This window comes from Podarcis gaigeae (genome assembly GCF_964106915.1).
Source record: "Podarcis gaigeae genome assembly, chromosome: 2".
NCBI lineage: Eukaryota > Metazoa > Chordata > Lepidosauria > Squamata > Lacertidae > Podarcis > Podarcis gaigeae.
Window position 1 is genome coordinate 3,890,292 of NC_139679.1, and position 20,518 is coordinate 3,910,809.

Consider the following 20,518-nt stretch of genomic DNA (forward strand, 5'->3'; position numbering starts at 1 on the left):
GTGCTTGTGGGCAGAGTGTACAGCAGTCCTGTGTACAGGAGGAACTATAACTCTAACTAATAATTATTTCTGAAGTGCTCTTAATCGATATTAAATTTATTTTCTGAGTGTTGCATACTGCCTGGATTCCTGCATCTTACAGCAGTAGCCGAGGTGCTAATGTTAGGAACTATGCATGATTGAAAAGCTGTCTCCAAGAGACCGGAGTGCTGGCTGGTCTCTTTCCAGCCATCTCCAGAGCTAATATATTGCCGAACAAACACACTGTAATTCAGATTGAAGCTTTCCAATATGACTCATTTCCCTCCCTTTTAATAACACTCCCCCTGCTGCGGCCTTTAAACCCTTGGCTGCGAGCAATTCAATAAGGAGGCACACGACCCCGTCTGCCACCCCGAGACAAGCGCTGCGCATATCGCAGGACGCAGCACATCCATCTGGAATAGAAACGAACCAACGGCTGGGAAGCTGGGGCTAGACTGGGGCAGAATCCGACTTCTCCTGATAAATGCCACTTGCTTTTTAATAAGAATGAAATATTCTCCCTTTGCCATCCCCCCCTTTGCGGTTGATTATATTTGAGAGCATTGCAAGAATCAGTATAAACAGGGAGGCTGGAGGTCAGAACTGAGGGGCACCGTCAGAGCTAGGTTATCAGGAGGTGTGGGAGGAGATTGACAGACACAGAGGATGTTATGGCCAGTAAGCAGAGTGTCCATGGAGGGCGGGGGGCTCTTTGCGTTTGCATTCACTGAAAGTTCATATGAGAGCTTGTCTTATTCAGAAGTGCGGCTGTGCAGATGAGGGTTTAGAGCTCCTTTATCTGTACCTGGAGCGATGTGGTTGCTGATGCTTCTTTGGTTTCTCCCACATCATTCCAGGAACATTAATAAATGTCTGTCCACATGGTTGTTTTGCTTTTGCTTTGTAACAGAGAGACGATGCCCACACTCCCTTGGGAAGTGTATTTTTTCTCTGTTACACAAACACCGTAAAGCAAAACTTTATGGTCAAAGATGTCCAAAACTTGTAGAGGGAGTAGCTGCGGAGGCAGGAATATTCCATGCTGCCCCAGGAGCCTCTATAAAGTGGGTCTTAGACTTGTTTCCAAGAGAGCAGAGTTCAAGTCCTACCTCTGCCATGGATTCATAATATCAGCCAGGCTAGTATTTCTGAGGGTTTCCCAAAAACAATGCTAAAAACTATTTGAGCCTTCCGTATTGCACATGAACGCTGGTTAATGCAGGAGAGAATTGGGATGTTTGGGTAGTCAAAGTCAGCTGGATTTAAAGACTGTGGGAAGGTTGGTGCCTCTTTCGTGAAGTGCTAACTTTAATGCCAAGAAATTCAGAAGTGGAGTGTTGGTTAGGGGCAAGACTGTTTTACCTCTCCCCCGCAAACCCCCCACAGTTGAGGAAGATATCCCCCAAGCTAACAATGGTCAATATTTTTTGCAAGTGTGCAACAGGCTCAAAGTGTTGCTCTGGTTAATGTTTGCATAAGTATTTAAATGTCGTTTGTGAATTATTTGGAAACAGTGCTATATTATGTAAATGTTTCTGACGTTGTAAGATGTTGCACATGGTTTCTGGTGGAAGAATGGCATGCAAGCTAACTGATTATGAAAGTAGACATGCAAACCCCTCTCCTCTGAGCCATTCGTGTTAGTCTGCTGAGCCAGAAAGAAGGCTGTAATGCAGAACAGGAGAGACAAGCGGGACTGTAGCTCTGTGGGACCCCTCTATGGGAGAGAGTGGTGACACTCAAGCTGCAGGCTGGCTATCACACCCATGTCCTAATATATGTCTGCGTTTAACTGGAGGACTAAACTAGGAAGAGTCAACAGTATCATATTGAACACTCCTCTCCCAAGTGTCCCTGAATTCTGCTTTTGAACCCAGTTATTTATTTATTTTACATTCTTAGCCCACCCTCGCTTTAGGGAACTCAGGGTGAAGTACTGTACACGATTCCCCTATTATATTCACACAACAACCCTGGGAAGTAGGTTAAACTGGAAGATGGTGACTGACCCCAAATCATTTAGAAACTTTTGTGGCATGTATTTAAACCCAGTTTTTCCTCTCTTAAGTCTAATGCTAGCCATCACACAATACTGGCTCTCACTTGTAAGGCTTTCTATACTGGATCCCTTGGACGGAAGACTATTGCTGCAGTGTTTGTTGGTGAGGGAGTGTCCAGTGTTCAGGATGACAGGAACCCACCTCAAAGCGGTGAAGCACAGTCAACTGATTTTACTTAAGCTGAAAGCAAAATGTTCATCAGCAGAAACCTGGGCTGTGTATCCACCATACATTTAAAGCATATTCCCTGTCAAAAAGAATCCTGGGAACTGTAGTTTACCCCTCACGGAACTACGATTCCCAGCACCATTAAAAACTATAGTTCCTGGGATTCCTTGGGTGAAAAATGTGCTTTGAATTATGGTGTATATGTCAGCTTACTAGAGCTGTGGGACTAAAGAATGAAAGGCTGCTCTGTGGTGAAGCAAGATGTGCATTTGCCTTCCCCTGTTACACACAGCTTGGCTTACTTACATGAGCCATCCTAGGCTGTTTCCTCTCTAAGGACATTGGTACATAGTTCCTGAGTGTGTGCTGCTGGTGTGGATTGCAGAGAATGATATCTGTGTTAGCTGATCCAGCTTTGTGGCAAAGGGCTGAGCTAGACAGCCTCTGAAGTCCTTCCAACTCCTGCAACGATTGCGTTGCCATGCGCCTTTCACTCCCGTCACCATAATCTGCTACAAATGAGCATTCAAGGCAAAATATTATCCCTCCTTAGCAAATCCTCATTTGTCGGCGACACAGGTTTTTAAAGGTCGCCAGCGTTGGCGCGAGACCCCGGGAACAAATGGTTCGTGTCTCTTTTCTTTGTAGGTGATCAAAAAGCCCTTTCCTCTCCCCACCCCAGCCGAATCGCTCCCCCTGTTCAGCATTCCTCCTCTGCTGCCAAGGCTAAATGGCCCCGAGAAGATGAAAACTTTTCTCCGCGCCCGACTGGATTGATGCTAAAGAAATAATCAACCCCCGGATCGCCGGGCGAAAAGCCATTCAGCAAATGAGCACCGGGACTGCAATCTCGGCTATTAAGAGCCGCCAAGGCTCACTCTAGGATTGGAATTAATTTCCCCCTTCTTCCTCCCAGGGCCTGTTGTGGGGATGCTATAAAAGCTGCTGCTTCAGCTCTTAGGGGTTTGGGGGGAGGGGGAAATGTCCCATGGTGGACCGGCTGTCTCTTTATCTCTAATCCCTCCTTCAATGCTGGTCGCAGGCAGCTGAACTCACACAGTTAGCACTCACAGTGGACAAATACTTTTTAATTTCTTTCGCTCCCCTGAAGGGCAGAAGAACATCTGCCACACACACACACACACACACACACACACACACAACTCTCTCTCTCTCTCACACACGTATCTACACGTATCGCAGTCACAGAAAGTCTATGCTCCACTAGGTCATTGTGCATGTCTGTTTTAATAAAGCTCTTTTGAATTTTGTGAGGGTGGGAATGTGTCTTCCTTACGTAGTTTTTGTTGTATGTTGAAGATGCACATCTTTACCTCAGCTTTATATATGCATATGTACATATGTAGGGCCCACCCTATTACCTTGACTGTATTTTTTTTTTTAATAACTGTTTTAATACTGCATTTTAAAGTTGTTGCAGCACTCCCTGGGAACTTATGGTGAAGGGTGGGAAAGAATTCTAATAAATAATAAGACTGACAAATTAAGTTTGTCAAAGGAAAAGCCTTTGAGAAAAAAGAGGGAAAACATCTGTCTCAACCACGAGATTCTTAAAATACAGATGATTTAGCTCTCTGAATAAGGTATGATTCACAGAGATCAAATCCAAATCCCAAGAGCAGCAGCTCTGAGGAAAATCTGTAAGGGGAGATTTAATTTGTCACCCCGAGCAGCAGCCTGGGTTCACACTTGGAACAGAAGTGGGTGACCAGATCCATCAGGCCAGCATAACCAGAAACAAAGATGGCAGAAACTCACCTAGGGCCTAAAGAGACCCTTGGAGTCTTTACCCGTGAAGCCTGACCACCCCACCCCCAGGAACCAACCCAATCCACTCCAGGGACCCACATCCCGTGTTAGAAACTCAGATATAGAAGCTAATCACCAAAGGCCACCTTAAACAGAGGTTGCAGTCGTCACAACGGAATACCTAGGCACCATTTTATTTGCAATGGATATTATTATTATTATTATTATTATTATTATTATTATTTACTATACCGCTTTATAAGGCTTGCCGATCAGAAGGTTGGCGGTTCAAATCCCCGTGACGGTGTGAGCTCCCGTTGTTTGGTCCCAGCTCCTGCCAACCTAGCAGTTCGAAAGACCGCCAAGTTCAAGTAAATAAATAGGTACCGTTCCGGCGGGAAGGTAAACAGTGTTTCTGTGCACTGCTCTGGTTCACCAGAAGTGGCTTAGTCATGGTGGCCACATGACCCAGAAGCTGTCTGCGGACAAATGCTGGCTCCCTTGGCCAGTAAAGCGAGATGAGTGCTGCAACCCCAGAGTCTTCCGTGACTGAACCTAACAGTCAGGGGTCCCTTTACCTTTACCTTTATACCACTTTATATTTAAAAGAAAAAAGATCTCAAAGCAGTATACAACACATTGAAACATCAAATCAATCCAGAATAAAACAAATTAAAGCTTCAAGGGAAATATTTCAGATCTAAGTGACATTTTGCTTTCCCCTTATTTGTTTGCCTACTAAATTTATATAGCTGCCCCACAGCAGAAGTACTCTAGGACAGTGGTTCCCAATTAGCTAATTACTGAGGACCCCCTATTTTCCAAAAGTGAAGCCATGGACGCCCTACTTTTGAAATTTTTGATAACCCTATGCGCTAGTGTAGCTGGGGGGGGGGGCAGGGTGCCCAAGGTGAAGCACAAGTCCCAGAGCCCAGTGTGCCACTCCCAAAAGCAGCACCACTCAGGGCTGGGCTCTTAGCACACTGAGCTGCTGCGTCCCCCCCCAGCTGCCAGAGGGCGGCTGAGAAGGATGCAGCGGCAAAACACGATGCGCAGATGCGCCGTAGCGTCTTGCAATCCGTTTGGGATGCGAACGGGGCTCCGGATTGGATCCCGTTCACATCCCGAGGTACAGCTGCATTGTGTGTCTTCAGACTATTCTCTGGACCCTGCGAAAGGTCTCTATGGCACTATCAGCAGCGAGGCTGAACAAGCACAGAGAGGCCAAAATATAATCTGAACACCCTCAACTTACAACTTCTTTCTTTCTTTTTGCAATAACTGGGTTGCCACAAACTTAAGCAGGGGTTACCCAATGCTCATTAAATACTTGTTCAGTAGCCCAGAGTGGATCCAGTGAAGTTTTCATTTTTCAGAGGGCAAAAGGGAGGTTGAAGAGTCCACAGCTAAGCTGAGATTTGAACATGATACTTCCAGGGTCAAGAGTCAAAGGGTGGTTCCTAAATTACAGGAGTGGCATGGGGTATGCTGCTGGTTAGCAAGGGAACTAATTATGCCAGATCTTCCCATTTGACTGCTTCCACCCATTAATGTTATTAGAGTCTCATGGGATGGAGCCATAGGGAAACAGCAGCCAACAGTGGAACCGTTCCTATAGCATCTTACAAAATGCATAGTTATATGCATGCAAGCGCACTCAAATTTCTCACATCCAGTAATTCATGACTCTTGCCTCCAAGCCCTACTAAAATGAGAGATTTTGCACAAGTACGACTGCGTACTAACAACTCTCATCCATTTCACTGGGGCGAGAGACATTTCTAGTGGATGGAGCCTTGTATGTTTAATGCCAATACCATCCAGCTGCCCAAATAAGCCACGTAACACCAGTGACACACCATATTTAATGTGAACAGCACTCCTGCATTTCTGCAAGCATCTGTCTGCTGCAAATGTTGCTCCTTTCTCTTTTTTTAAACTGGAGTACTGGAGCACTGCGTGGTTTTTAATGGGTAATAAACAGAAGAGCAGAATATCTAAAGGTAACTCTGTGACCTCCATTAATGTCATGTCTGAACATGTTAAACAGTTTAATGGCCCCATTAGGGTCCCAGCTAATGGTCGGAAGGCACTAGATATAAATGGTTCCATCTCTGAAGCAAAAGTAGAGGCTGCCTTGGCACCCCAAAAATGCTGCTCAAAGGAACAAGGTTCTGAAAGGTGCATGGTACCCCTTCACCTTCTGTTGCTTTGATTGGAGACTTTTCCCATTGTGATCCATTTTCAGGGACTACCGGTATATTGCCTTCTACTGAGCAGTTATCAGAAGACTTCCTGTATCCCCAGTCTACAGATTGGAGAATGGATGCACAGAGAAATTGATGCCTCAATATCACATGTTCCATTTCAGTATCTGCTGATTCCTTTATTAAAGGTTAGAGAGGGGAAAGGAATTGAAAAACAAACTGGTAATAGTGCTTAAATTTTATGGATCACTATTCCAAAGTGTACATGATTTCAGTCATCTTAACAGGGATCCCATAAGGTAGCCCAATACAATTCCTTCAGTATTATAGAATGCCTAGGGGCACCTGCTGAGAGACAACAGCTTGCTTAAGACCACCGATTCAGTTTCTGGGGTGAGCCAAGGTTTGGATTGTGGACCTCTCTACTTGTAATTCATCTACTATGGAGGACACTGTAGCTCTCCAGATGTTGCTGGACTCCCAACTGCTGTCATTCCTGACGACTAGCCATGCTGGCTGGGGCTGGTGGAAGTTAGAGTCCAACAATGTCTGGCATGCTGCAGGTTCTCTATACCTGCTCTGCTACCCTGGCACTTAGGAAGGACCTTAGGCTAGCCAGTGTGAGGGCAGGAAGGGCATGTTTTTACCTCACATAATGTCGGGAGTGAGATGTGACTTGGTGCATTTGTTTGGTGGGAGTTGACTTCTCTGGTTGAGATGAATGGGAATGAGTGGATCTGGGCAAGTGATGGATGCTTTAGATTTGCCCCCCCCCCCCCCCCGCATTCTGAGAGAGGTTGGACTTTCAGCCTTCTAATGCTTCAAAGGACATTTTGGGTAGTTTATTACCACAACTTTTTCTGAGTCACTAAGATAAAGGCTGTATGGAAATCTAAAGTAGAAATAAAAATGAAGAAGAGCATCTTTTCTTCCAACTCTCATCACTGCAGGTCTCTTCCATTTTAATCTTTGGAACATCCCGGGGGGGGGGGGGGAGGTTCGCTTCCAGCTACCATTGGCAGCCCCTCTGTCCTCGCCCTGTTCATTCCGGGAACTGAACAGAGAGAAGAACAGGACATCATCACTGCTGCCCTGCCTTGCTTTCCCCAAAGTCTTGCTCTCCCTTTTCTTCCAGCTCAGTCATCCTCGTCTGACTGTACTTGTCCACAAAACAAATCATCCCTCCTGGTGCCTCTGCTTTGATTTCTTTTTTAGCAATATTTCTCACACGGTGATTTTCATCTGTGTTCCTGCTCTCCCTCCCGCGGCCCCAGGAGAGAGCAGGGTTATGTAGATAGAGAGGGTGTGAAAATAATATATTGTCCCACCTGAGCCAAGCGAATCAACTCTCTCCCCAGAGGGCCTTTAAGATGCAGTGGGGCTGCTGTTTGTTTTGTTTAACTCTTTAAAGCGGATGTAGCTGAACGAAATCAATTGGGTAGGCAAACATGGTATGGGGGAGGGGAATAGCAATCCTGGGACTGAAGATGGCGAGAGGAATTGAGGGCCAGGGGTGGGCCTGAGATTCCACAAAGACAGTCTCCTGCTGTTTGGGTGTGTGTGTTGGGGTGGGGCAATGGAAGGAAGGGTGAGCAACCGAGGTGGGATGGCCTGTGGCTGTTTTCTGTACGTTCACCAATACTGTTTGTGTGTTCTGGGAGCAGGGAAGGTCCTTGTTATTTCAAGCTTTTCCCTTCTTGGAATTACTTTGGGAGCCTGGGGAGCCTTTGCTCCCATCGCCACCCTCTGATGCCCCACTTTTTCATTCCGACGTCTGACCTTATGTGCCACCAGCAATCGGCTCTCATACAAATCAAGGGGCGTGCAGCATAGCGGGGGGAAAGGGAACTTGGAAATGCAATTTATGACCCTTCCCGATAAGATCTTATAAAATTTCCTGGGCACACTCGAAATTACATTTCCATAGCTCCGCCGCACTGATCTCCTTGAGTATATGATACTTGCCACTTTTATGGCTACATTTATTGCAATAATAAAGCGAAATGGTGGGGCCGGTGGTGGCAACGATGGAGAAACGGGGAGCGTCGAGACATTTCCTTTCCCCCATGGCAGCAGACAAAACTTTTGCTTTCCAAAAGGAAACACCCGCCTGGGAGTCAGGCCTCTGTTTGGTGCCCTGAGCTGGGGGTGAGCCATGGTGTATCCCAAACCACTTTCCTTTCCCTGCTTTATGGATGGTGCATGGAGTAGAGGAGTGAAGGAAGAGAAGGAGCGAAGGGAAGGCCCGCAGCTCGGTGGCAGAGAATTTGCTGTGCATGCAGAAGGTTCCTGGTTCAACCTCTGGCACCATCAGGCAGGATTTTGAATCTCCCCAGTCTGAGACCCTGGAGACACAGCACCATTCAGTGCCAGCAGTACTGTGAGAAAGGGTTGGTGTTAGGCATCTTCCTAAGGCATTCTCTTTTCTAGTTCTTCTTCTTCGTGGTGTTTCTGCAGCTCCACATTCGGGTTCTGTGCCAAAGCAGAACAAACCCTTGCCAGGCAAGTGGCATTGCCCTACCAGGGTCTGCCTGAGGCATTTAGTTGGGGTCTGTATCAGCTCTATGTGTACCCCAAATTACAAGGTGGCTCAATATTCAGAGAAGGGTCTCATAGAACCATAGAATTGTAGAGTAGGAAGGGACCTCAAAGGTCATCTAGTACAGCCCTCTGCAGCGCATGTTTCCAAGTCAGATGGTGCCATTAACGAGGCTGATCTGGACCCCCAAACTCTGTGATTGTTGGTTATTTTTCTCCCCTGAGAAATAGAACCAAGCTGACCTGGGTGGGAGGGGGAATCTTTTGCTTTAATGGGCAGGTCCATCCCCTCCAACATTTCTCTGATGAAAATAGGGACGTTCCATTCCATAATGATAATTTTACTGCTTATACCCCACACATCTTTCTGGGTTGCCCCAGCCACTCTGGGCAGCTTCCAATACACACACACACACACACACACACACACAAAAAAAATAAAGCATTAAACATTTTTTAAAAAACCTTCCCTATACAGGATTGCCTTCAGATGGCTCGAGGATTGGGTAATTCCATACCCTCCAACATTTCTCAAATGAAAATAGGGATGTCCTAAGGAAAAGCGGGACATTCCGGGATCAAATCAGAAACTGGGACTGCTTCTCTAAATCAGGGAGGTCCCTGGAAAATAGGACCACTGGTAGGGTGTGCAAGTCTAGCTTTAAATCACAGCTAGCTATTTTCCCAGTGCACTCCAGTCAAAGTGATTCAAAGTAGTGTCTGTTTTTCACATGGATCTATGGCTCTCCCATGGCAAGTCAATGGAGAGCTTTCCCATTGCATTCCCCAGAATTGGAACTTGTGTATGGAACTCTTCCCTCAACGGTCCTTGGGTTAACAGGGTCATTGTTGGAGCTGGGTGGCCAGCTGGCTATGAGAAACATAAAATCATAGCCAGGCTAGTGGTTTATCTAGGTCAGCATTGTCTACATTGACTGGCAGTAGCTCTCAAGGGTTTCAGATGGGGAGACAGTCCCAGCTCTACCTTGGGGGGGGGGATGCTGGGTAGTGAGCCTCACCTTCTGCTTTTGGAAGTCTATAAGAAGCTGCTGCAGGAAAGGGGCTGTGAGCATCATCATGGAAGGCTGTTTCTAAGACTAAGGTGAAAATTTGACACTGCCTTGTTATTTCTGCTAGGGGGTGGTGTGTGCTGTTTTAAGTACAGCATTTACCGTACATAGGCTTTCAGAAGTTTAGAGTCTTAGTGTTCCTTATAATACCCTGTAAAGTAGATGGGTGGCGCTGTGGTCTAAACCACAGAGCCTAGGACTTGTCGATTGGAAGGTCTTTGATGGGGTGAGCTCCCATTGTTCCGTCTCAGCTCCTGCCCACCTAGCAGTTCAAAAGCACATCAAATGTAAGTAGATAAATAGGTACCGCTCTGGCATTTCCGTGTGCTGCTCTGGTTCTCCAGAAGTGGCTTAGTCATGCTGCCCACATGACCCAGAAGCTGTCTGTGGACAAACGCCGGCTCCCTTGGCCTATAGAACGAGATGAGCGCGCAACCCCAGAGTCGTCCACAACTGGACCTAACGGTCAGGGGTACCTTTGCCTTTAAAGCAGATTAGTATTGGCCTCCCTCTCCCACTGGCGGTATTTAAGAAGAGCGCTTCTGGACCAGACCAAAGACCTACCAAGGCCAGCCTCTGGGTTCCTGCAGTGGCCACCTAGATGCCTCTTGCGAAGCCTATGGCTCTATGCTAAAGTGCACATTGCAAGCAAAAGGGTCCCGGTTCATTTCCTGGCATCTCCAAGTGGGGTAGGAATATCCCCTGTGTGAAAGCTGCTTGTCAATGCAGACAAAAACTGACCTAGATGAACTAATGGCCTTAATTGGTACAAGGCAGCTTCTTATGTTCCCACTTGCAGGATCCGGTTTCAGACAGGGTATGTGTGCTGAGGTTTGCCCAAGGCTACTTGCTCAGTTCAGGCCAGAGCCCAGATAGTTTACCACTCATTCTCTCATAAATCCCTGCTCAGAACTGCCTCCCACTGAGTTCAGTGGGACTTAACCCCAAGTAAGTGTGAATAAGAAAGCATTCTGCCCCACTATGGCTGCTTTCCCATATTCCTTCCCCACTGTGTTAGAGCTGTAATAGTTCCATCCTACAACTGCGGCTGTTCCTTGGAGGAGAGAGATTGTTGGAAAGTAGCAAGCTCACATTTTTTTGCTCCTGCTAATCAGCCAAGTCTAGGCTGCTTGGCTCTCAGGGTAGGGAATCTAGCCCAGGGGGGATTAACCCCCCAGCCTCACAGGCGAGGATGAGCCGGGCCGCAGCCTGGCTGTGTTCTTACAAGGGAATAATAAGAAGTCTTAATAACCTGCCAAGGCGTGCGCTCAAAGGAGAGAGCGGCGTGGAGATTTCGAAGTGATGAGCCTCTATCGATCTCACTGCTGCCGGGGATAAAGCGATGGATAAGGTCTGCTTTCCCAGAAGCTGCCTTCTGCCTTCTGCCTTGGCTTTAGGGGATTCTGTGTTCGTGTGCCTCGATCCCAACCACCTACAGCTATTTGCTGTCCTCGTCATGGACTCATCCTCCTTTCTCCTGATCTGATGCTGAAGGCTCCACTTGCAAGTTATTCTGCCATTCCATATCTGTGCTGTGTCTTTCTAGGAACACCCTGGGACTCCACTGGAGTTTTGGTGCATTGATTATGCCCTACTAGTCACTGCTAGTCCACTTGGCAGACCAGAGGAATACGTGGGTGGCCTTTCAACATTTCATAGTTTAAAATGGGGTTATTCTTGTCTACTTGTAACAGTTCTGTTCACACATCCACAAACACTGACTTCTCTGCTAGTTAGCTACTTGTCATTATACATACAGTTGCTCTCTCTGCAGCCCATTCATTCTGCCAGATTCTCCTGCATTCACTTCTGAAGGAGTGTGAATAGACCATACCAGTTTGATCTTTGCAATTTTCTTGAACACTTTTAGCAACCTTTAATTTCTTGATAAGCAAGAGAAATGGAAGGAAGGGAAGGAGCACACTGGTATTTGGGGTCTACATATGCATGCATTTTTCTTGCTTGAAATAGGCATTGCCCAGGCCCCCAGCCCCTTCAGAGGTGTACAACTTAAGACAAACTTGAACAAACTGGTGTTTTTCAGATGTTTTGGACTACATCTCCCATCATCCCTGACTAGGGGCCATGCAGACTAGGGATGGTGGAAGATGAGGTTCAACATCATGTGGAGGTGACCTGGTTGGAGTGAGGTGGAAATCCTATGCATGCCTACTGAGAAGCATGACTTATTGAGTGGGACTTACTCCCAGATAAATGTAGATTGGATTGCTGCAATCCTATTCCACTTTGCCTAGGAATAAGCCCCGTTGAATTCAGTGGGACTTACTTCTGAGTAGACATACATAGGATTGAGCTTTTGACTTCTAGAAACTCTAGGTGGTAACTCTAGCAATTGACACAAACAGGTTTTTTTTAAAATTTAAAAAATAGCATCCTGAAGTCTCCCCCAAAGGTAATTAGAGGCAAGGACAGCTGCCTCCCCTGGTAAATGCAATCCATGTGGCACAGTAGGATACAACTGAATTGAATAACAATAAATAAATAAGCCAGGAGAAGCTGGGTTTGCACAGGACTAATAGGCCAGTTCTGTATCAATCAACCATAAAGCAGCTTTCCCCTCTCTTAGAGCAAGGCTGTGATCAGCTCTGATTGGCTGGCCTTCATATCAATCAGAAAGCCACCTCCCTCTCTCCAGACACATCTCAGTGTGTCTATATAAATAACTTAATCAGATGCCCATACCAGATGCTTGAAATGCAAAGAAGTAGAATATGTATGGCACCGTGGGTCATGTGGTGTATTTATTGTGCCCATTTATAAATGTTCATAAGGGGAAGTGGCATGGGTCAGAGTTCATAGGCTTTGGTCATTCCAAGTTTTTAATACATGGGAGCATCAAGGATTGCAGTCTCATTGGCCCCCAGTTAAATTCAGTAACATAATATCATGCACAACACCATACAGCAGCATGGTACCTCATTTTTTGTGTGTGGTGTCCCCAGTTTAACAACAAAGCTCTTGAATCAGCAGGCTGGGTAGATCTCATGTGGACATTCTCCCATCCCAGCAGTTCTTGAAGCATGAGGTAGGCATTCCCTAGGAAAGCATTATACATCTAAGAAATCCTGGACAGCCTGAACACGCTAGCAGGTGGATGCACAGAAAGAAAATGGCAACCGCTTCACTCTTCCTAGTACATGAAGCCAAGCCATGGTTTGGCTTGGTGTTATGTCTGAATCTGGGTTCATGGTTTGTCTCTCCCAACCCATGAGCAGTTTGCCAACAACAAACCTCGGCTATAAGCCAAACCATGGTTCAGGTCTGGATAGCATGGCAGCAGCACAATGAGGAGAGGCGGGAAGAGGTTACAATTTCTGCTTTGTGCAGCTGTACATTTGCTAATTAAGCTATAGTTTGTCTTAGAATTGCATGCAGGTTCTCTTGGATTTCATTACTGTCTTTTCTTTGCCGGGTCACAATTTGCAATGATGGTAGAAGCCCTTATATGCTGCAAGGTGGTTAAGGCACACAAGAGCCTTCTCATTAGACCCATAGACCTTAAGCCATGTTGTTGTTTGGCTTATTGTCCCTAAGCCTTTTTTCCCATGCCTCTGCCTTTCTCTGACTCTTCTTCACAGGTTCCTCTATCTCATTCTGCTGCCTATTCCTCCCCTTCAATCTTTCAGTTACTGTTCTTGACCCTCCTAACTCTTAGGTTCCCTATAATCTAGAATTTGCCAGCCAGCTTTATACTTTTTTAGTCTGTTCCTTCTTCCACAGGACATGTGTGAGGGTTTAATGGTAGATTACACTCTCAGCTATCCATTATCACAGAAGCCGGCCTGTTTCTGACCACTTTGTGCCCTGAACAGTTGGAATGTTCAAGCAAGTTCTGTGACACCACACCAGTTTAACCAATTAGATGCCTTGCAGCAAGTGCAACACAGTAGAGATTTAATCTGTATAGGCCTCAAACATAGTCAGGTAGAGAGAAGAGTCTTCCGCTGGAGGTGTTTCTGTATTCTTTTTACTGCAACTCATCACCTGGAAGGTTGGATGAGTTGACTATATTTAAAATTGGCTTGCCTTTTCATCCGGGTAATCAGTTGCAGTAAAAACTCAGAAAACGCCTCTAGCTGTACAAACACTTCTACCCGTATCTGTACAAATGACTGTCTGAGATTGTGGCCTAATTTTTCCCCCCAGCTGTCTACAAAACTAGCTCCTAGAAATTTGAAATACATTTTCTAGCCTGATCCCAACCCACTATTCACCTGTCCTGCAGTCAACATGCAGTTTCACATGTGGGTACACTGTGGGGATTCACTTGAACCCCTTCATGTGTTGAAAGCATGTGTGAAGGCATCGCATGCATAGCGCTTCTTCTCTTCCACCACTGACGCATCTTCTGGTCATGCTGTGAGCAACTGTGAGCAGGGGCCTACAATCATACCAACAGACACATGTAGGAGCCTCCATGAAAGGGAGGACGTCAAATGACCCATGACTCCCTCGTGTATGTAAGGTAGGTATGTAAGGACTCTTCTCACAGAAACCCAACATACTAGGCAGTATTAGAAACTCAGATATATAAGCTTGGCACCAAATGGCTCCTTAAACCAGGGTTACAGATGCCCAAATGGAATGCCTAGTTGCCATTTTTGAGCCAGATGACTTTTTGGTTCCTGAATTCCTTCAGATTGTGCAGATAAAATACAATGGATAGAATTCTACAGGATGTGTTGCTGGTGTGTGTGAAAACAGTCAAGATCCAAGGATCCCCAGGGACATACCTCCAGATGGTGGAGGCAGACGTCTTCACTTGGTTGCAAGTGGCTGATAGCCAGGTGCAAAATGTGCCTGGCAAATTTCGAACACTGAGGGCAGGAATGGGACTAACCCCCACATCGCCCCTCACATAAGCTTTTAATGCATGAGGGCTTCTGTCACTCACTGAGGAGGCTGGATGCACCATCAGCGTTTTGTCCTCCCCGCCTCCGGCAGAGAAATTAAATAATGATATTTTCGTATCTGGGAGCAGTTTGGGCTTCCAGTTTTGCTACTTCTGCGGCAGAAGGTTTTAAACCACTGATATGCCAACAGCAGCAACCTCCCATTTCCTTTGACCAATTGGCTGGTAGCTGTTGCCAGCTTTTTATGTATCAAATCCATAGCTTTCCTTTCTCTCTCCATTTACTGGGTTCACTGTTCATTTATTCCTTTCTCTCCCTCTTTTTTTTTAAACCACCCGATGAGTCACCCAGCTCAGATTCATTGTCCTCTTGGCGGCTGCTTCCCCTCACTGCTTTTCCATTTTGCAGAGTTTGGTGGTTAATAATGTGGGAAGGGGTGTGTGTGGAATTGAGTGGTACCTCCTCTCTCTTTCTCTCCCTCTCTCATTCCTCTCCCCTCCATTCCTGATTTCCTCCAGGCCAAAGATGTTCAAACACAGAGAGAGAGAGAGAAAAGAAAGAAAGGGAAAAGGCAGGAAACAAGTGACAGGGATAAAGCACAGTAGAAGAGGGTGGGGGGAGAGCAGTGATGAAATATTTATTAGCTGGCATGCGTTCCGGGCGCATTAATAAAGCAACCACATTTGCATGGTGCTCCTGTCAGGGGTGGTGGTGAGGTGTCTTATTTGAGGGTGGGGAAAAGGAAAAAAATACACTGGGTTGTGGCAGAGGAGTGGGTGTGAGAGAAAGAGAAGAATGTGACGTCCTTACAAGAGAGAGATTTAGGACCTGGACACTATGTGCACAATGCATGCTGGATGGTTCAATCAGTGGCTGTTAGTCATAGTGGCTATATGGAGCCTCCGGTTTCAAGGACAATATGCACTTGAATGCTAGATGCCGGGGTCAACAGCTGGAAAGGGCTCTTGCCTCCAAGTCTGCCATGTTTCTGGCTTCCCAGGACAGAGCTGTAGCTCCTGTGGGGGGTGGGGGAGAGGCTAGCCAGGTTTTTTGCCCCAGGTGAAGTCTCCAGAGGGGTGCCCTTCAGGCTTCCAGCATGTGTGTGTCTGTGTCTGTGTACAGAAATGCGCATGGTGGGGTGTCATATGGGGTCTTTGACCTGGGTGAAATAAAGCCTAGTTTGCCCCTACCCAGGGGCACTGTAAGAGGCAGTGCTGGTCCAGAATATAAGCAGGGCTCTTTCCACATTCCTCTTTGGTTCTGATGGAACATAGGAAGCTGCCTTATTGCTCCATCTAGCTCAGTATTGTCTACAATGACTGGCAGCTGCTCTCCAAGATTTCAGGCCAGAGTCTCTCCAGGTCCCAGCCCAGGACTCTCCCAGCCCCAGGGACTGAACTTGGGAACATCTGCTTGCAAAGGGTCAAATGAAAGCTGAGTGGTTTCTGCAAGGGCCTCTTGAGTGTCAAGCAGCAGGAGTTTCTGTGGCCTGCATTCTAGGAAAAGCATCACCTGCTGGTTTTTTGCATGCGTGGCTGCCATTACAGTCACAAAAGCAACACTGGTAAAATAGTTGGCAACGCTTGAGGTATGCTGCCGTTGAATACATACATTCAGTTCTTAGCATCATGGCCAACAGGCACTGATATGACCCCCTTGGGGCTACCAAATCTTCATGAATTGAATGTTTAAACCTTAAAACAACAACTGCTCATGTAACACCTTTTAGTCATTTAATTCCCTAGGTTTAGTTTCGCTTTCTGGGAAGAAGTACTTCCTTTTGTTTGATGCACAAAGGTTCCTAACTGACACACCCCCCCCCCCGAACTCATGTGTCTTCTGCAGGTATTTACCATGCAGAATTTCAGCCACCAATGCTTTTCATGGCATGTGGGTTTAAGGTTGTGGGAAGAATCAGCTGTTGAAGTTCTGAACTCAGTGTGAAGGACAGAAAAGGTGAAGTAGGGGTTGGTCGTGTTGTATGTTGGAATCTTGGTACTTCCCTGATAAGTAGGAAGTTTTCAGGAGTAAACTTTTTAAAAAGTTGGCTGTTTCCTTGTGAGGAATGAGAACTGGAGACATAGAGTGTTTTTGTATTGTTGTCTCCCCTCCCTGCAAATGCAAGCTGAAAAGTGGGAAGCATGCAAGCATCTAGACAGATGGTGCTAATCTTCAAAACAGTGTAGATTTCCACCCCTCAAGCATCAGCGTACTCTTGTAGCCCTCCAGATCTCCTTATCAGCCAGCTGCAAAAGTTGTTGGTTCTATTCCAAACTGTCAAACTGTTGCCTTCAGCCTGCACTTCAAGCAGGAAAGATGTGTGCTCAGTAGCTTGGTGTCACCAGCCATCAAAGGCCATCTGGCAAGCACATTCAGCTCCAAGTAATACAGAAACGTGAAGGAAAGGTCATTTTGCACGTCTAAAAGAGAATGCCTGCAACAATCCTCCTTCCCTTGTTTGCATTCTCTCTCTCTTCTTTTTCAGCCTGTGTTGTTCCCTTCCTTCCAGTCTCCCCCCCTTCATCTATCTTTGCTGTTATTCCCTCTCCCCCCCCTACGCGCTTTCCCTAGAAACTGCTCTGAACACGGTGGTTGGTATGCCAGTCCTAAGCAGACACCCCTGAGTTGCACCCAGGACCCCCCTTGAGAGGACCAGCGTCCTGTCAGGGTCCCTTCTACATTTCCATCCGGCACTTTCGATCTTGCTGTAGTGAATCCGATTTCCTTTCTGCGTTGGGGAAGGGCAGGGTGGGAAAGAAGAAAGCATGGAAGCCCCCCTGGCGACGGCAGCTCCATTAGCGCCCACGACTAATTGTCAGGGTGGTTTTGAAATTAAGATCAAAGCCTTTGAAGTCGGGGTCGGGAATAAGCGGATAGGCACCAAATGCCAAGCGCAGGGAGTCCAGCCAGGAGCTGGTTAACCAGCGTTTAGGAAGGAGCAGTCGGGATGTAAATGAAATGATTCTGTAGCTGGCTGGTTCCCCAAACAGACGGCCAGAGACCGAATCTCTTTCAAATGCCTTTGATTCTGGATTTACTTTGCAGAAGGTTGGCCGTGTCTTGACTAGAGTGCAGCCCATGTGAGAGAAGGGCGGGGGGGGGGGAGTTAGGAGGCAGTTCCTTCCGAGTGCAAAGGAAGGAGGAAAGATGGGGGGGGGGGGTATCAGTGGGGGTCGTTTGGAGCGGATCAAGAGAAGGAGAGCTCCAGACGCAGCCCTCAACTCCACACTTTTTAAAAGGTCCAAATTGTTTAGTGTCAACATTTGCATATTAATCCGAGAAGGATTTTTCCATAGAATGTGTATGCAAATTATGCAAAAATCAATGTGGTTCCACTATTTCCCCTCCTAGTTATGGAGACAAAGCACTGCTCATAGAGAACTGTGAAAAAAGCCAGTGTGGTGTAGTAGTTAGAGGGCCGGACTAGATCCTGAGAGATCAGGGTTCAAATCCCCACTCAGCCATGAAGCTCGCTGGGCGATTAGGCTAGTCACTGCCTCTTAGTTGGGTAGTTTGTCATGTTTTAGGGAGCTCCTAGCAACTTAAAATAGGACTCTGCGTGTATATGCAATTTATACGTAGCGGTTTGGACTTCCTTTCAACGGGTTTCTGATTAGGGGCTCATCCACACTTTCCAGGCATGGTCTGCAATTGAAAGTTCCATCTCCAAGCACCCTTTTTTTTTTTTTTGCTCTGGTGCTTTCTCCGCAAAAACCCGCTCTTTAAGGCTCAATCAGAGCAAACGCTAATCCATGAAAATCCGAATTGACGTTTGCTCCGATTCAGCTTTAAAGAGCAGGTTTTCATGGAAAAAACTCAGGGCAAAAACAAACATATAAATGCTCAAACACCTCTGCCGGAAAAGAGCGGAGCGAAAGGTAAGTGTGGATAAGTCCTAACTAACCCTCCCTGAATTTCACAAAGAACGGGATGCTTGCATGATGCATCCAGTCTTCCTGGATCATAGAACCAAAGCTAATGAAATATTTTCTTGCCTTTGTTTTTTCTGACCTTTGTTCATGTGTATGAGCATTTGTGCGACCATTAGCTACAAACTACTGATGAACAAACTATGCATTAGTTGATCACCAAGCCTTGAAATTGCAGGCAAACTTGTTATGGAGGCTGCAAACTGAAGTGGGTCACGAGGAACTTATCATAACATGTGCACTCAGCCTGTTATCCTAGCTCTCTTGATCAACTTGATGTATACCTCCAAATAAAGTACAGTATGTGACTCTGTGTGATCAAATGCTCCCCCACGTAAATCAAAACCAAACCTCCCTGCTCATGGAAAACCAGCACATCACTGAGATAATGAGGCTTGGCCCCTTCTCCTTAACATGCTGGTCTTCCTCAATCTGATGCCTGGCAGATAATTTGGAATACTACTCCCCATCATCCCTGGCCAACAACCTCTTGAGTGAGGGAAGCAGATGGGGAAAAGCTGCAAGAGGGAATTTTTGTGTTGAAAAGAAAATAGCACAGAAATAGCACATTGTGTTCTCCCTCTCTTCCTCTCTTGTCATATGTGGTTACTAGTTGCCAGATTTCAGGACTACAGCTCCCAGCATTCCTCATGGTTGGCGATGCAGGCTGGGACTGATGGGAGTTGTAGTCCAAGACGTTTGGAGGGCACCACATTGACTAACCTTGCCTTATGCTGTTGTGCCAAAATGCTGGGTCCTTCCTGCCTCAACTCCTCATCATTGGCTGGTGGTGTTGGGAAAATGCTCAGCACCATGTCCATGAGGACAAGGAGGAAATATAACTGTATGTTGCAGAAGGTGGGGAATTCAACACTGGGGCGCCATCTTCAGCCATAAATTCCATCCCTTTTGACTCCCTGCCAAAGTCGTCCAGTTCCTCTGTCTGCATCCCAAAGTGGTGCAGGCACCGGAGGACTGTCTCACTTGCCTTTTCTCCATGCTTTTGATCTACCTGCTTCAGGCTCTGGGCATCTCCTTTCAGCTCTCACACTGGCACCCAACCCTTGTGCCACTCATTCCCCGTTTTGGTCACCCACCTCCACCTTGAAGGACTTGCCCCAACTGCTTGCAGCTCTGGCCTCTCAGGAGCCTCTCCATATGCAGTCATATGAATTCAGTAGGACTTACTTCTGAGTAGAAATGGATAGGATTGCATTGTTAGGCACTTGATGTGCATATATTTGATTTGCGTACACTTGATTTGCATGTTCAAGTGAACAAACTATTGCTGTGTGTAAATTTTCTACTTCTTTTTTTTTGGGGGGGGGGGAGGACCTTTCTCCATCAGTTAACGAGGAAAGAAATACCATTTGAAAATTATCAAAAGTGGGGAGGGGGAGGAAATGTTGGTGAAATTCCCATGGATGAGGTGCAGGGTTTTGGTTGCATTTAGCTTGCTTTCAAGGGAGTTGAGGGATGTTTGTGGGTGTCCTTTCTTTCATTCTGCAATTCAAATCTCTCTGGTGGTCTGCACTCTGAAGCTTTCCTGAGTGCCTGTGCTTCCTGGAAACCCAGTGATGTCCTCAGCCGGGCTTTTCTGTACACACAGAATGCAGGAGTGCCCCTGACGGCTGCTATTGTTGCTTTAAGGCAACGGCAGTCAACCTTCTTATACCTACCGCCCACTAATGCATCTTTCTTGATGGTAAAATTTCCTTACTGCCCCCCAGTGCTCAATGGAAGGAGGATTCAGCTTGTGCCCTAGAACCTCCTACTGCCCACCTAGAATCCTGAAACGCCCACTGGTGGGCGGTAGGGACCAGGTCGACAACTCCTGCTTTAAGGTGAAATCTTCTTACTTTTAAAGAAATTGGTGCA

At 46.6% G+C, this 20,518-nt stretch overlaps 1 protein-coding gene across 2 annotated transcripts in view; it reads left to right on the top strand.

The window, feature by feature from the left end:
• Window positions 1-20,518, top strand: part of NXPH4 (neurexophilin 4) — a 78,463-nt gene that overhangs the window by 14,169 nt on the left and 43,776 nt on the right. The window contains exon 2 of one of the 2 annotated variants that reach the window (XR_014561784.1): window positions 2,901-3,376. The exons of the other annotated variant lie outside the window; for it this stretch is intronic. The gene's annotated coding sequence lies outside the window, so the exon portion shown is untranslated. Of the gene's footprint in view, window positions 1-2,900; window positions 3,377-20,518 lie in introns of those variants that run through there. 2 annotated transcript variants of the gene reach the window in all.